This window comes from Centruroides vittatus, unplaced genomic scaffold (genome assembly GCF_030686945.1).
Source record: "Centruroides vittatus isolate TY-2023 unplaced genomic scaffold, ASM3068694v2 scaffold_576, whole genome shotgun sequence".
Taxonomy (NCBI): domain Eukaryota; kingdom Metazoa; phylum Arthropoda; class Arachnida; order Scorpiones; family Buthidae; genus Centruroides; species Centruroides vittatus.
Genome location: NW_027122713.1, coordinates 2,234,548 through 2,252,188, shown reverse-complemented (window position 1 = coordinate 2,252,188; position 17,641 = coordinate 2,234,548). Strand labels below are relative to the sequence as shown.

The following is a 17,641-nucleotide window of genomic DNA, read 5'->3' as shown; positions in this document are numbered from 1 at the left end:
ATAGCGTGGAAATATGTTTATATTTAAGAAAATAATAAAATATTTAGAAATTTAACATGAAAAATAGGCATAAAAATGAATGTAAAGTAAACACAAAGATGCAAATTAAGGAGGATTTTCATGTTTAGTTTATCTTGTTCTCGAAAGGAAGCTTAAGATGAAACTTAAAATTTCGTAAAGAAAACTAATAAATAACTTCAAAACATTAAAAACTATTTAAATATAAGTTAAAAAGTTAAAAAAATTTATTTACTTATATCAGAAAAAACTATAATTAAAAAGTGTAAGAATGGATCTATACAAAAAGTATTTATATAAAAAATATAATACAAGCAGATTTTAATTTTGATAAAACCTTTCATCTACAAACAAAACTTAATTTTCATTAAAAGAATTGTAAGAAAAAAACAAACAAAACAAAAAAAGAGATATATTAAACAACGCTTTCCAAGTTGATTCATTAAAGAAACTTGATTAATTAAGTTTAATTTTCTTAACTTATTAAATTATTTATGCTTCATGCTTGTGCTTTCATTAATAATAATAAAAAATTGTAAAAATATATAAATGTATATATAAAAAATTACTTTATAAACATTTAAGGATAATTTTTCTTAATGCGTGAAACAGTTGTGAAAGTTGAGAAAATTCATGAAAAAAATTGAAATTTTAATTAAAAAATATTGAAATTTTCTAAATATTTAGCTTTATAGCTTTTAATTAGATGTTTATAATAACTAAAAAAATACAATTTTTATAAATTCTTTACAAAATAATTTGCAGTGAAGCTATCTGAATGAGTTTTTACTGCAGCCTTTAAATCAGGCTTCACTGCTAATGATTATACTATGCGGAGAAGTTTCAGGAACTGTATTCGTAACAGTCAATTTTTAAAAGGAATTTTAAAGAAATTAAATTAAATTTTTAAATTATATAAGCAATGACATATAATGTAGCAGCTGATAAAATTTATTTAAAATTATTCTAAAAAATATCTGTTATATTCAGTAAGTAAAGCATCCTTATGAAAATCATTTATCTATTGATTTATTCTTATAAATAACGCTATTATTAATGTTATATATAATCATACAATTCTTAGAGTATGCATTTACTGTATAATATATATTACACATAACTTCTTTGCAGAGAAATTTGCAAAAAAAAAACACTACACACTAAGAAAGCTCTGTGCCCTTAATCTCGGCTTCACTGCCAACGTGCTGTGCTATAAAGGAAAACTATAAATATAGCTAATTGTTTAGCTGTAAATAAAGCTTAAATATACATATTATAATATTAGAAAAATGTATAAAATTGTAAATTTGATATCTAAAAGTTCTATTTTTTATCATAAAACTTCTAAAAAATATAAAAATTCAGCTATTTATGTGTTTAGGTACCTGTCATATGCTAAAACTTTAAAAAATTATGGAAAATATATAATTTTCTTACGTAAAAACATAAAATATTTATTTATTTATCTTTAGATAATACTTATTAATCATTTAATTTAATAAATTTGATGTTAAAGATGGTAAAAATATATTTTTCATTCATATAAATTAGAGACGTTATGCTTTACAGTAGATTATTTTATAAAATTTTACAGATTTTAACTTTATTTCAAATTTTATAGATCACTGTAAATTTTATATTTAATTCTATAAAATTTATATAGCATTTATTATGATGGAAACATAATCTCTGAAGAAAGTTGTCAGAGAACTTTCATTCCGATCTTAATGTTGGCTTCTCTGTAAACATTATCTGCTATGAGGAGAAGCTAAGAAGGTTTTAGTCTTAAAAAACGCATTCTTAACGATGATTTCAGTAAATTGTACACATGTTTTAAAAGGAAAATTAGTAAAAAAGTATACATTAACTACGCATAATATTAATTTCATTTAAACTAGATTTATTTAAGACATAAAACAGAAAATTTTTTAGGAAATTTAGGATACGAGATACACCTAGAAAAATCTGAGCATCATGAGGATATAACTGTTAAATTTTATGTTATATAAATTCTATGAGGTATTAAACTTTATTATTTATAACTTTTTATAGTATTTTTCTTATTTTATTAACTTTATAAACCATTTAATCCCCTTATAATTCTTCGACATTTTGTAGTTCACGCAGTGTATGTTTTTTTTTCATATTTTATCATCAAAACATAACTTAATTATGGTTTTTAAATTCTAAACCGCTTGGATAGCGATTAATAAACCAAAGTTAATAGGCGATATCACAAAAATAAATAGGACAAGAGACATAAATGAGAAAATATGGAAAAGACATTTACTTTAGCCAAGTACATTAATGATTCTGAACTGAGATAAGTGTCGATGCTTAAACATAGGAGGAAAAGGGGAAAAAAGTTGGATTGAAAGTCAAAATGATGGATGGAAGTCTACCTCGTTAATGACGACCCATTCAATTAAATGTGTCCTTCAGATTACTCTTAACGATATCCTGTTACAGCGATAAATTTCAAAAGAAAATAATAATAATAGTAATAATATAAACGGTAAAAAAAACTCGTCTTTCCATTAGGAAATTGGTCGGTTGACTGCATAAATATATATATAAATCTTTAGTAATATCTTTATCAAGTTGCTATTTTAATGGATAGTTCACTTCTTTCGTTAATAGACAGGTGTAAAGAATATATTCAGAGAAAAACAGCAAGAACAGCATCAACATCAGTGGATGCGGAGAGACAAATGTTCTTTAAACGTTTTATATGATTTAGAAACTTCTGAAGCTCGTTTATAAGAAGAAAAATTGAGAAGAGAGAAGTTAAATTATCTACTACAAAGAAGAAGAAGGAGACGAAATTAAAATGTGGAAGAAGTTATATTAAAACGTGTAAATATTAAAAGTGTAAAAGAAGTAATAAATTTTCTTGGAGTATCCATGAAAACATATTTTATCTTTTAGTTAAAAACAAAATTTTAAATGAATTTATATAATGATGAAGAAAATTTTTATTTCCTATTTAATTTCCTCTTTTGACGATTACATCATAATAAATGGTTTTATGTTTACGTATAGAACAATTTATTTAATAAAATAATTTACTAAATATTACTTTAATATATTTAATGAATTTTATTGTGTGGAAAGGTATTTTTTCAGCACTTTCTTATGACAAAAAATATTGGCAAAGAAGTTGATATCAAGGAAAAACTTAAAGAACATGCGTTCTGTTCCTTAATGCTGGCTTCTCTGTCAGCATCGCATGCTTTGAGAAAAAGCTGCAAAGTTTATCTTAAAAACATCTTTTTAATAGAATTTAAGCAAATTATGTTAATTTTTAAAATAAAATTAAGCAAATGAGTACAAATTACCTATTGTTAAAGTTTAATTTAATTAAATAAAATATATTTGAAAAAATAATACAAAAAGTACCTTCGAGAATCTCAAGCTATAAAATGCATTTAAAACCTTCACCTAATATAAAAAACTTTATTCTTATATATATATATAATATAAAATTAAACATTATTTTTTATACTTTATACAAAAGTTTTGATGGAGGATAATAGGACAATTCCTGCACAATAAGATAATTTTATTCTATCAAAGATACCATTCAAATATGTAAGAAATATTGATTTTCATCATCTTTTGTTGATAGTGTTTACTCTTACATCATCAGCACGAAACTAGACATTTATCTAGCTTGCAATGATTGTTTGAATTTTTCGAGCCATGTAAAGATTGAAGATAAATTACTACATAAATGACGATAAACCAGGAATAACAGCGAATATGATAAAACTAGAAGTCATGCCAAATATACCAATAGTAAAATAATTTTTAGGAATTCTGTTTATATATATAACCCACAGTACACTACTTTATATATATTATATACTTTTTTATAAAATTGATATAAGTTATTATTGATCATCATTTATCCAACGGTATCTTACTGAGATTACTTCGTTCAATGTCATTTCAAGTTACTATTCGCGTCATCTATGTCTATTATTATTAATTTTTTAAGTACTTGTATGTACTGACAAAAAATCACTATTACTTTTATAAATGAAACTTATATACGATGATCTTACAAGTTTATTTTTTAATATAATCTAAGAAGATGCATAATACTCTTCACTTAGCATCCTTGGAGAGATGCCCAATATACACACTCAGCATCCATAAAATTATCAGTAAAATACTTTTTAGGAATGATGAGCGGATATATAACCTTTATACAACCTTTCTCTTATATATAATAGATTTACAAGATAAATTAAAATTTTATCATCAAGAATCATTTATCCAAACGCATCCTATCTCTTTATACTTTTTCTAATTAATTTATATACGTTATTTATGACTTTAAATGTTTACTGAAAGAAAAAAAGGATGTTACGCTCATTAATGAAACTTATAGATGATAATCTCACAGAGTAAATTTATAGGATCATTATCTAGAAGTTATAAAACAAATCCCTAGCCTTGATTGGATTCCTTAGATCAGAATCACAAAAATTCTATCTGGGTTGTTTCTTTGTACATCACCAATATTGTCTAGTGCCTTGTTTACTTCCGGGTTTGTACCTAATCAATGTTTTAAAGCTTGTTAGGAAAAATCTGGAGTATTACAAACATCACAACAGGGCTAATTTAAAGAGCAATTAGGAATTCTTCTAGAAAGGAGAAAGTTTGAATCCATTTTTATTAGATTAAATACAATTTTTTTACAATCGAAAACTTCAAAATTAAACAAAAACAAACTTAAAAATCACTTAAATTCTTTGCTGTTAAGTTATAAATATAGCCACGTCCGTCTTACACAATTTATTTTAAAATAATCTAAGTCCTTTCAGCAAAGAAAATTATTTCGGTTTTTATGGTATGATGTTAGACTATCCTTTATTTCAGTTAATGGGATAATTTAGGCCACTCAGACATTTACAGCTCTCAACAATGACCTAGCTATATCGATTGGATGATAGAGTTGATAAAAAAAATTTCTCTTAAATGGCGATATTTATCTAAAAAATATATAATTTTATAAATGTTTAGTTGTAAATTATAAGAATATCATCTATTATAAACAATATACAGTTAAAAATTATAAAAATTATTGATTTTTAAGTAATTTTTAGCTTTATTTACATTAGCATACCATCTTGATGCCGTAGACGAGCGTAGTATAATGGTGCTTAAATTGATAATATAAAAAATATATGTTATAATACGTTTATTCTCTTATCTTGCTTCACGTATAAAGTCTTTTATTAAAGTTTAAGTAAAGAAATTTATTGTATATTAACATCATAATTTTTTAATTCTACTATCTTTAGTTCTGTATCCTGAGTGTGTTTCTAGAATACACTGACTCATTTTCTATAGTGTATTTATATTATTTATAAATCTCATAGACACTTCAGCAACTTTCATTCTTTAGCATTATTAGATAATTACCATTCTAACATTTGTTATTTTATCAGTCATCTTATTTTCATCCCCCGCATCAATTAATTATTCTTTCATCCTTTTTCATTTACAGATTGGCGTAACGTTATTCTTTATATTTTATAAAACTCCAAAAGATTATTTCCTATCAATTCACTATTTTTTTTTTAATTCCAGAAACTATTTTCAGAAGTTATTACTCAGGGAAAAGTTGCCAACTAATTCGAATTGTCACTTTCTGTCCACAGCAAAGACGTCAGATGATATTTGGTGTTACTCTTTTCTGACATCAAAGATTGTTGTAAGAAGTTGCTACAGGATTAGGAGTGAAATGTCAACATCTTTCGTTAAGAACAAATGATTCCTTGCCGTTCTTCATCTTCACCCCTCACGCCACAGAACTAAAAGAAAAAAATAATAATAACAAGACAGGGGGAAAAATAATACACTCGAAACTTCGACAACTACAAATGATTGATTGGGACGAAGGAGAAACTTAAGAAGATTGCTTTTTAAATAATCACGTGACATGGATTTGCACTAACGTAACACCAGCGTTAAACACTAACAAGAGGAATCGTAAAAGAGTGATTTATATCCAGGAACAAATATAAACTTCATTCGATCCTATGTCTTTTAATAGCAGTTTACAACTTTCATCCCTCCGCGTTAAAAAATAACTATAAAACGAACTTTTAAATATTACTTTAATTAACTTTAGAACGTTATAAATGAGTATAGTTATACAATTAAACCTCTAGATTAGTTGGGGAAAATATATATATATATCACATCCAACTGTATAATGGCATTAATCAAATGCAATAGTCGAAAACCTATAACCATCGAATGGTAAAATTAGAAAATGGTTTCCTCCTTTTTACGGTTATAAAAAAAGGGATTAAGTTAGATTTTTCTCTTCACCCCGCTTATAACGTTAGTATTACTTACATCTGTTTAAAAGAAAAAAAATAAGAACTTTCTTCCCCTCATTTGAATATTCAACCTTCAACGAAAATGAGTGGATATCTCTCGGAGTAATGAATGAAGCAAAAGGACTTTCAACCATGCGATGATGCGTTAAATTATGCAGTTAAAATAGCAGAAAACGAGCAGAATGATAAAGTTATGGAAATATCTTGAAAATTCTCAAACTGCTAAGTAGGGAATTCCGAATTAATGAAGTTTTCCGAAGATTGCTTCACGCCTTGATTTCCGTTTTGATTCTCTACTCGTTCCACTTTAATTCTTCTTCTTCCTCCTCCTCCTCTTCTCTTTCTTTTTTAAAATTTATCCCGGATTAATCGCTACTGATATAATTATTGCTATGAGGTTTTAGTTGGGTGGGGATGCTAGATTGCTTTGTCAAGTGAAAATGATGAGAAAAGTGTCTAGGGAATGGCGATTCCCGTCTGTGTTACGCATACGTTTAAATTTACACGATGGAGAGGTTTTTAAGCATTCGTTTTAGCGATTGTTAATTGTTTTTTAGTGATTTCTTCGATTAAACGTATGATCAAACAATAATTCTATAGATAAATACTTAAATCATTTGTGTGAATACCAAATTATGAGTTTAAATAGCGTGAGTAAAGTTAAACAAGTGCATGGTGGCATCATTTTAATCCTAACTGTGTTAACAGTGTTGAAAATGGCTCTAGTATATCATGCATAATAGAGATGTTAACATTTCGGAAATTCTCTACTGAAATCCTTTAAACTTGAAGAATAAATTTAATTTTTTTCCTATAATTACGCGTTAAAATTGTAAAAAAATAAATTTTTTTGAAAGTCTTATTCAAAAATATTTTTGTTTAAAAACAAAAAAATATAAAATAATCTCCAAACGGCGGCCACCTCCATGCAACGGCCAATTTTATGTTCGTTTCAGTTGCCACTGTTTAAAAGTTTGTATTTCTCTTATGATTTTAATGAAAAATAATATCATTTTCTAAAATTGATTTTTGTTCTAAAATATTAATTTTTGTCTTTTTAGAAACTTTTTCAGCTCTAGCACAGAATTAAATCAAAAGTTTAGCAGTTTCTAACGTGTAAATTTCATTTTAGTTCCTTGTACCTCCATCAATAATGCATAATTTAATGATGTGGAAATTTTTATTATTATTATTATTATTATTTTCTGGGCTTCTATGGAAAAATATAACTGAGCTAGATTATTTTCTAAAAAATTCTTCTCCCTTTTCTCGGGCACCAAACATATAGTTATTTACTTGAATCTGTTTTCTTTCTCTTATTGAAGCCAATCATACCGAAAGGGAAAGGAGCAACTGGTAGACGTCATTACTAGCAGCTGCTACAGCAATACTGACCATTACATTGTTGCTTAGACAGCGCAATCAACAATAATAACAACTTTATTTATTATAAATGCCCTGAGATCAAGAACATTATCCTTATATTCAAAAATATATAATAATTTTCAATTCTCATCTAAAAAAGGAAAAGAAATTACAATAATATTCAGGGGATTTTAGAGGATTTCCAGTAGATGGCGCTTTACGATTAAAAACCGTTACCAGAGATATAAACCAATTTCAAAACTGGTAGATATTTTAATTGGTCAAATTTGAAATACGTCATAAAATACATTGTAGCGACCTCTCTTAATCAACAACCAGCATTAATAACAAGTTTGTTTATTATAAACACTCCAGGACAGAAGACATCCTTATATTTAAAAAAAATATAATAATTTTCAATTTTCATCCAAAAAAGAAAAAAGAATTACGATAATTTTCAGGGGATTTTAGAGGATTTCCAGTAGATAGCGCTTTACGACTAAAAACCGTTACCTGAGAGATACTAGTCGCTTTCAAAATGGGAAGGCATTTTAATTGGTCAAATTTGAAATACGTCATTGAAGTATGTCGGAGCGACTTCTGGCGGCAGTTTTGTTTGCGTTTAAAATTCTATTTATACAGTAATTTAATTTGAAAATAATGTTTTAAAATATGTAATTTGAGGAGATTCGTTTATACAAATTTTAATGGCGAAAAGTTAGTTGTAATTATATAATTTTATTAAGCAAATGTTTTAATATAGTGTGAATTGCTAGATGAGGATGCATAATGAAATTGTCATTTTCAATTTTCTACATCCGATGAATAACATTTAATTATTAATCTTATAGTTGTTAAATGTGATTTTCTTAGCTTTTAGAGGCAATAATTGAGTTAATAATGCTAATTCAATGAGTTATTAAAGAGTGTGCATTCGATATGCAAATCAAGTCACAAAATATTAATAAATTCCAATTTACATGAATATTTTCTCTATTTTTTCTTTTGTAACTTTATATCAATAAAAATATGTATAAATTGAATCAGATGCTTTAATGCAAATTTTTAATCATATTTTCAAAAATAATTGACGACGACGCTTAAAAATTCAGAAATAAATAAATGAATTATTTTTATGCAAAATTAGTTTTAAAAAATTTCCGAGAAAAAGTTGTATTACTTATAACTTTAATGATTTCATTATTGCGTCACAAATAATTACAATTATATACGTGACGTAACTATGATTTGTTTAAGAAGTTGATTAATTCAGTAACGTAGTTATGGTTAATGTTTACACTTGAAAATGGATTGTTAGTGTGACGTAATAATGACTTATTTTTAAAATTAAAAATGAACTGATTGTGTGACGTAATAATGATTTCTTTTTAAAACTGGCTAGTATCGTGACGTAGTTATGGCAAACTTTAGAAGAGAAAACAGATTAATAATTGTGATTTAATAACTGTTAAGTTTTAGAACAGAAAACAAATTGATAAGTATGACGTAAGTAGTTTAGTTTATTTTTAAATAGGAAATGGATTAATATCGTAATGTAATAATATTCGATTTCTAAAATAGAAACGGATTAGTTACTGTGACATAACAACAGCTACTTTTAAGAATTACGAAATGGATTAATTTTGTGACGTAATAATAGCTAATACTTTTGTCCTCAAAAAATGGATCAACTTTATGACGTAATAAAGAAACGGATTATTAGCGACACGTGATACTATTTACCTTTATTTTCAAGCTTAGTATTAATCAATTTCGAAGAAGAAAATGGCTTAATTTCCTGTTTCAATGTTAGAAACTGTCTTAAGTTTTAAATTTACAGTAAAAATAAAATAAATAAAAATAAAGATTTACTCACATAAGGGACAAATATAATTTAAAGATTATAATTTCGATTTTTAATGATTAATAATCATTAAATCTAATTAATGGTTATTAACAATTTAAGCTAAAATATTCGTAATAAGATAATCCAAAATTTAAATAAACGAATAAAGCGTGAACTGTAAACCACAGTTTAACATTGACTCCATTATTTTACTCAACAGAACGTCAATTAAGTAATTCATTAATGCATTGTTCGAACAATGGTTAGCTCTATCTATCGCAATTACTCTATTTTATAATTTAATTTTATGAAATATTAAAACAATACAGTAAAATCTGCGTAAACCGGAATTGCACGGTGTCCCACTACAGTAAAACCTGTCTAAAACGGAAACCTGCCTAAACAGGAAAATCTTTTCGGAATGGAGAGATTTTCTGTTAAAGTAAACCTGCCAAACCGGAAAAATTATTCGGTACTGTGCAATTCCGGCTTACGAAGGTTTTACTGTATTTTTTCCGGTTTAACAGCTTTTTTTTTTTTTTAATAGCGAGGTTGAGGCCGAAGTTTTAAACGCGAAAACGTGTACGTCGGACGTTCAGCGCCGCTTTCCTGTAAGCCTAGAAGTTTGACAATGGCGTTTGGAATGTCGAACATGATTCCACTGACTTTCCAAACGCCATTGTCAAACGCTATTGTAGGCTTACAGGAAAGCGGCGCTGAACGTCCGACGTACACGTTTTCGCGTTTAGAACTTCGGCCTCAACCTCGCTAATATATTGATAGAAAATCGCTCCGCGCCGAAGCATTTTTCCGAGTTTAAGCAAGTTTCCTCTTTATTCAGGTTCCGTTTTTGACAGGTTTTACTGTATATAATTAATTTATGTCTAACTTGAAAAATTTTTTAAATTACAGTAATATTTAAAAAAATTGTTTTTAAAGTGTTTTGCCTAGGGCCTCAAACTTTTAGGGGGCCTCCGTTTTGGTCTTGTATCATGTGATAAAGACTTTATAATGAATAAATTTACATAATAAGGGCCCACATTTGTGCAGGGCTTTAGGTAACCTAATTTACTATTATTCTATAGAAAACACAGGGCGGTTCAAGTCAATTAACTGTGTTCTCTTTTGTTTCAGGTGCATTCGGGTTTTTAAAGCGTTAAAATACAGCAAGGAGCAGCTTTTTAGGCCACCCTACGTTTTAAATTTAACTGTGATGATACTTTTAATTAAATTATTAAGATTTTTCAACGATTAATTAATTAATTAATTTATTATTATTATTTTTTAAAGGTCGGAGCCACGAAATTCGAAATTCGACCAACCAAAAATTTCAAAGCTCTTCACTGTTCTAATTAAATAATTAATTAAAATTAAATTAAGAAATATTATTCGATTGATAAATTCAGTAATAAATATTGAAATGAATTTCTAATTTCAGAAATATGATAATTAAATAAGTAATTCCTCCGAATCTTCAATAAATCGATTTTATATAAAACAGTACAATAGCAAATTTGTTTGAATGACACATTCAACGGGTGTGCTGTATATATATCCACTATTACGCTCAATATAATGTTTCTTCCCCCTTCAATAAGCACGTTTTATATATCTATTATGAGTCTGGATATAACGTGGTTTCGATATAACGTTTCCCATTGTTCCTGTATATATCTATTATTCGGTTTAATATAAAGAAGTTTTGATATAACGTTTCTTTTTCTATTTTCAATGAGCAAACGTGGCTGTAATGTTATGAGGCTGAATATAACGTAGTTTCGATATAACGTTTCTCTCTTTATTTTCAACGAACATGTTGTACAATCTATTATGTTACGAGATTCGACATAACGTATCTTCGATATAACGCAGAAAAAATTAATATAATTCCTTCATTATCTTCTCAATACTTACACATCATCTTGGCATAAAACCCGTAAAACACGCTCCAAACTCTCAACTCAAACCTTGATATAACGCGACTGTAGACAAGTAAAGTAGAAAGGCATTATCATCGACTTCGAAAGACAACTTTTAAAAGAACAAATTACAAATTATATTTCAAAGCCTTATACCGAGTGGCCAATTATATTACCGGTTATAATTTAAAAATATAAAGTAATGGATTTCAGACGTAAAAACGGGAGGAAAAATAATTTTTTATATTTTTTTAAGTGGAAGGAGCCTTTTCCCTTCCAAAATGATCACGTGGTCAATTAAAATTACGAAAAGTTGACAGATATTTATTACGAAACGTCATTGAATCAAATTAAAGAACACACGAGGAAGGGGGGAGTTATTACAGTTTTGATTTCTTCTATTACTTACAAGAGGCATGATTAATACGGATTTCTAGAAGAAACACGAAGGGAAAAATAAAGGAAAAAAATAAAAAAGAAAAAAAATTATATATCAAGCACATAGAACAGAAAAGTAAGGAGCAGGTCGTCAGAAACATCTGTGGCTTTGTAGGAAAAACTTCTAGAAATAGCTGTACATTAATGAAGTGAAGAGAATCGATGGATAAATGTCTATCCGAATCGACTCTACTTATTTTCCATCCACATAAACACCAGAATTTCTTGGTCTAGGGAAGAGAGAGAGAGAGAGGGAAAAAACCTTTATCGCTCCCTACTCTCACCTGTGAAGAAGTTTTTATGTACAGCATCTTGCTCCAAAACGACTGCAAAGTTACTCCACATTCATGCTCTTTTACTTGATAAATTGGCCAAAAAAATTGGTGCAGTTCACTTGCTTGAAGAGCTGTTAATTATGTTTGTGTAAATTTAAAAGGCTTTTACTACTGAAATTTACACTAAAACTGGTTTATAACGTCATTAAATGTGTTTGTATTAATCAAATGTGTATAAACTTAAGTTTTTGAAGTGTCTTTTAAGCAAAAAATCCAGGAGTTTTATGTGAAACTTTGCTTAAAATTAACTACATCGTCAGGAAAACCTTAGAGTCGTGTTACGTCAATGTATGTGCTTAAGATGTAGCTCATATGTGTAAGTAGTATACTTTTTTAAATAAAATTATGATGATTAAATTTTTTACTAAAATAGTTGATTATTTTGATGGTCTGGGCCTTTTAGAGGATTCGTAAGTGTTCTATATGAGAGATAAACGAGTTCGTACCTCTTAACTCATTTGTTCCTGGTACGGATGAACTAATTTGTTCCTCATAGGTGTGAACTCATTTCTCCCACGTTTCAATCGTAAAATAGAGGGCAAAAATCAGTCCATGCTACGTACAAACTCATTTCTTCACGCCCCTCCTTAACATTTATCATCCTTTCACATAATTATAGAGTTTAGAATTAAGGATATGGAACAAAATTTGAAATCTCATAAAAGTTAATCACGTAAGAAAGAGATAAATTTAACTCGTCGTTAAATTTTCTCTTAAGTTTGATGAGTCACACTTATCACTTTTCCCTTGTGTTACATTATCGATACAATATTGAATCATACGAGAAATTTCAAATTACTTAATTTCCCAAAGTTATGAAAATGATATCTTGCTGTGTTTTAAAACACGACAACGCATACGTATAAAGGAGATAAGAAATTTAAAACACCTGATTTGAATTATAGAGTTATTTAATAGTGTAATATAATAATAATAATGTGCTGGTCCCTTCTTAAGTTGTGTTGTTCGTGTAAATTTACAGTTTATTGCTTAAAATTTCTCATAAAATTAGTTTATTTTAAGTGATTAATATATTCTTGTTATAAGTTAAGTTTGTTGTATAGAAAATATAAAACCATATAGAACAACACTATATAGAACATTAATCGTGATGTGTGTGGTTGGGTTAAGTTTGGTTAATGGGCTGCAATTTTCAAAAATTGGCGTCCGAATGTCTGTCCTTTCTTAATCTCGAGAACTGAGTTATACAGATGAAAGTCGCGATCGGCCACGAATAACTATGCACGAACTTCCGGTTTGGATCGGAAGTCACGTTATTTCAATTAAAAATTTTCTCCCGAAAGGAATTAGATAGATGAGTGGCACGTCTCCATTGTTAACAGGAAAAGTATGATGTACAGGGGCAAGACACTACTAAAATTAAGAACGTTGTGACGAAAAATTGGCGGTCAGGTGATATTGGGTAAGGTTAGATGATGTTGGGTTAGAATAGGTTATATTGAGTTGTTGGGCAAGTTTGGGGTATGTTGGGGTTAAGTTAATTAATGTTCGTTGAAGTTATTTTATGTAATGACAAAATTAGTTTATGTTGGTATGTTGGGTTAATCTGGATTAGCTCGGGTTATGTTAAGTTGGATTTAATTGAGGTTATCGAGTATAAGTTGAGTTAGATTAAATTTGTTTATCTCCTAGCTACCATTGACTGGGTTGTACGAAGTTAGATTAAGTTTACTTACATTAGATTAGGTTGCAATAGTTGGATTGATGTTTTGTAAAATTGTTTAAGCGAAGCTGTATTATATTTAGTGAGGTTGATTTAGGTAACGTTATTTTCGATGATTGTCATTAAGTCGTGTCAAACTGGCGTATAGTAGGTTAATTTGGTTTACTTGGATTTATGTTTGGTGAAGATGTTTCAGGTCACTGGAATAATGCTGTACTAAGTTAAATGAAGCAGGGATTTAAAGGAAATACAAATTTTTGTACAATTTACGCTTGATGTGTTTACAATACTTTTGTTTGCTTGGTTATATTTGACAAATTAGTGTTAGATTACATTAAATCGTGTTGTGTTAGGTTATATTTACTTGCAGTTAATGGAGACAGTGTTATTTTAACGTCTAGCAGAAGGTATTTTGTGGTTTACAGGATTATTTTCGGAAATCTAAAAACAGTAATGCTTAAATCAATATTCTAGTTATCTTGAAAATAAAATATTGAAATTCTTTAAATGCTATTTTAAGTTATAATGCAAAACAGTGTTGAAAAACTTCTATCGTTTTCAGTTTCTATCTAGTTCTCTACTTAAAGTTTCTGTTTAACGTAAACATTTGTTTGTAATTTATGTAAAGATATTCGTACATATTCGAGTGATTTGGTGTGGATGATTTTATCAGCAGTGGAATTATATTTGAAGCGCATGTTTTCCAATATATCAAAAAATGTACAAGTTCTTTTCATTTTACGTATGGGAATTTGGAAAAAGACAACTTGGCACACCTTTCACCTTACTAAGATATTGTGATATTTTACAATATTGGAAAAAATGGAAACGGCAACGTGACTTCAATCAAAGGAGGAAAGCATCACACACTCAACCTTTTGAAAAAATCATAAATCAAGAAAATAAAAAAGTTATATAAGTCTATACGAGGAAGAAAAAAAAACTTTTTTCTTAAGAAAGAAAAAAGAAAAACATTTAATTCTTTTTATCTGCAAGTTCATTTCATCTGTCAGAAATCACTTCAGAAGCTTTCTTACCACAAAATTCTTTCCTGTTTTTATTTTATTTTTTATTTTTTTGCTCAATTTTTGTTGTTATCCCAAGAGATCTGGCCGCTGCCACTGTACAATATTCTATTTCTGTTGAAAACAGGGATGAAAACTAAAGGAAAAAAATGGTATGGAGACTTAGTTTATTTACAATCCTAGTTGTTGAAAGATTTACACGTTGAATCCTGTAGAGAATCTGAAGTTAAAAGTTACATTCATTTCCCACTATCTGCTATTATTCTCGCTCCTCCTATAACAATTCGGCGGTGGTGAAATAACTGCAATTTTTAATTAAATTCTTCAAAAAATCGATAACAATATTGTTTTTTATATAATTAAATAAATAAATTCGTTATTAGGCTGCAATTTAAAAAAATTGTACACCTATAAATTCCTACTCCTGTCTCAGTCCTTCCTTAATCTCGAGAACGGTGTTAGGTTCATCCAAGTCGAGAGCAGATTTGGAAATCTTTGGAGCAGGAGGCCCCGATTAACTGAATAATAACTTCCGGTTAATCGGGTAATATAATACTTTTAATTCAAAAATTTTCTCCCGAAAGGTGTTAGACAGGCACGACTCTATTGTTATCAGGAAAAGTATGATGTACAGGGGCAAAACAGTACAAATTTGAGGTGGAACGCAAATATTTTAAATGAAATAAATTAAAAATAGAATTAAAAATTGCAACCAATGATTTTTGCTTGTTGACTTTTCTGTTTTTCATTTTTACTAGGGGAAAGTTGAAGGAATGAAGATTGGTGCAACAATTTTTATGCATAAATTATGCTTCTGATGTAAATAAATGGAAAGGAATAAACTGGGAAACTGATTTCTCTGTTTTATATTGTAAGAAATTTGTTAAATTTATAGAAGAAATTAGATTATTTTTATTGTAATGGAATAAAATCACTGAATGTCAGTTAACTTTTGAATTCATTGCTTTGAAACGTCAAAACACAAATGAAAAATGATTACTTTTTATTCAATTTGAAATGACATTCACACTGAAAATGTCATTTAATTCTTATTTTTTATATTCTAGAGTCATAAGAGAATTTATTTATCATATATTCACAGGCACAGGATGGACGAAATGTCAGTTAACCAAGCTGTATTTCTTTTTTCCTAAGATGCCAGCCGGTTATATCTCGGGTAACTGAATTTTGAACCACCGTGTATATAAATTAATTAAATTTTAATATTAATTTACAGTTTAATGATGTTTTTATCGATTAATATTGAAAATTTTCATCCTCGTGAATGTGTAAAACGAGATTTTCAACGTTAAAATCTTAACACCAATCAGAAAACGTTTCAAACGAATTTTTCCTGTATTTTTTCATGTTTATAAAATAATTTTGCTAATTAGAAACATTTAAAAAACGTTTCAGAAACAAAACTCCTTGAAAAATTCTTAAAGGATGATGCATCGTAGCATCCTCATCTCTGCCTGATGCTTCGTAGCATCCTCATCATTAGTATGATGCTTTGTAGTATCCTTATCCTCTGAATCTACTTGACATATATTAAATCAAATGAAATATTTGATTGTTATCTTATCAATTCTATAAAATTCAGGGTTTTTTAAAATTAATTAATTAATAATTTTATTGTAATAGCATGTGATCAATAACACAATTATGATAATAAAATAATGGACGTTCTGTTCTTGTCTCTTACAAGGACAGGAGACAAGACAATTTATACCACTCGTTCACTCTCTTATTGATTGATTCAATGCATTATCACGTGACTTAATAATTAATGGACCACAGTCACGCGCGTTACATAATTAGCATGCAGTGTATGGAAGTTTCATACTGTTAAATATAATACTTTCCAATAAATTATTCGTTTCTTTGATGTCCACACATAAATTGCAAATTTTAAATAAAATTAAACATTTAATAACAATTAAAATTTCAATTCTCTCGTTAAATTTTTAAATACGAGGTTATTTATTATGGATATACGTAAGCAAAGTTATAATGCACCCATCTATACCACCTTATATATACCACCTTTCATAATTTAGCATAAATATGGATTTTATATATTTAATTACACGATCCTAGTCGTTAATTTACAGGATAATTATATTAAAACTTTGTCTATAAATTTTTAAGTAATATTTTCCTTCATAGAATAGTAATTAAACAAGCTTCTCTAGGGTAGTCTCGGTATTCTTTACGGAATTTTAGATTTAAATAAATTCAATTAAGATAAGGATAACGAAGGTTAAGAGATTAAAGACGCATCCCTTATTCTTATGATAAGGGATACCTCCATACTGAGACTATATCCTTAAGGATATCATTATAGTCTTCATCGTTCTTAGGGGTATCAAGAGATAACACATCTCTACCCTGATAATACTATTAAAATTAATACTTCTGTATGCTTAAGGATATCATTATACACTCAAAAATATTGTTAGGAGGTATCAAGAGATACATCTCTATCATGATAGGGGCATATGAGGGATACATCTGTACTCTTAACTGTGTAGCTACATTCTTAAGGGTATCAAGAAGATGAACTTAACTGTAGAATTTATATCTATTTTGTATATTTAATTACACAATTCTGTTATTTAATTTAAATCAAAATTCTATCCATAAATTTCC

The 17,641-nt window shown here is 28.0% G+C and overlaps 1 protein-coding gene across 2 annotated transcripts in view; it reads right to left on the bottom strand.

The window, feature by feature from the left end:
• Positions 1 to 17,641, bottom strand: part of LOC136989482 (limbic system-associated membrane protein-like) — a 241,417-nt gene that overhangs the window by 25,107 nt on the left and 198,669 nt on the right. The gene's annotated exons all lie outside the window — the stretch shown is intronic.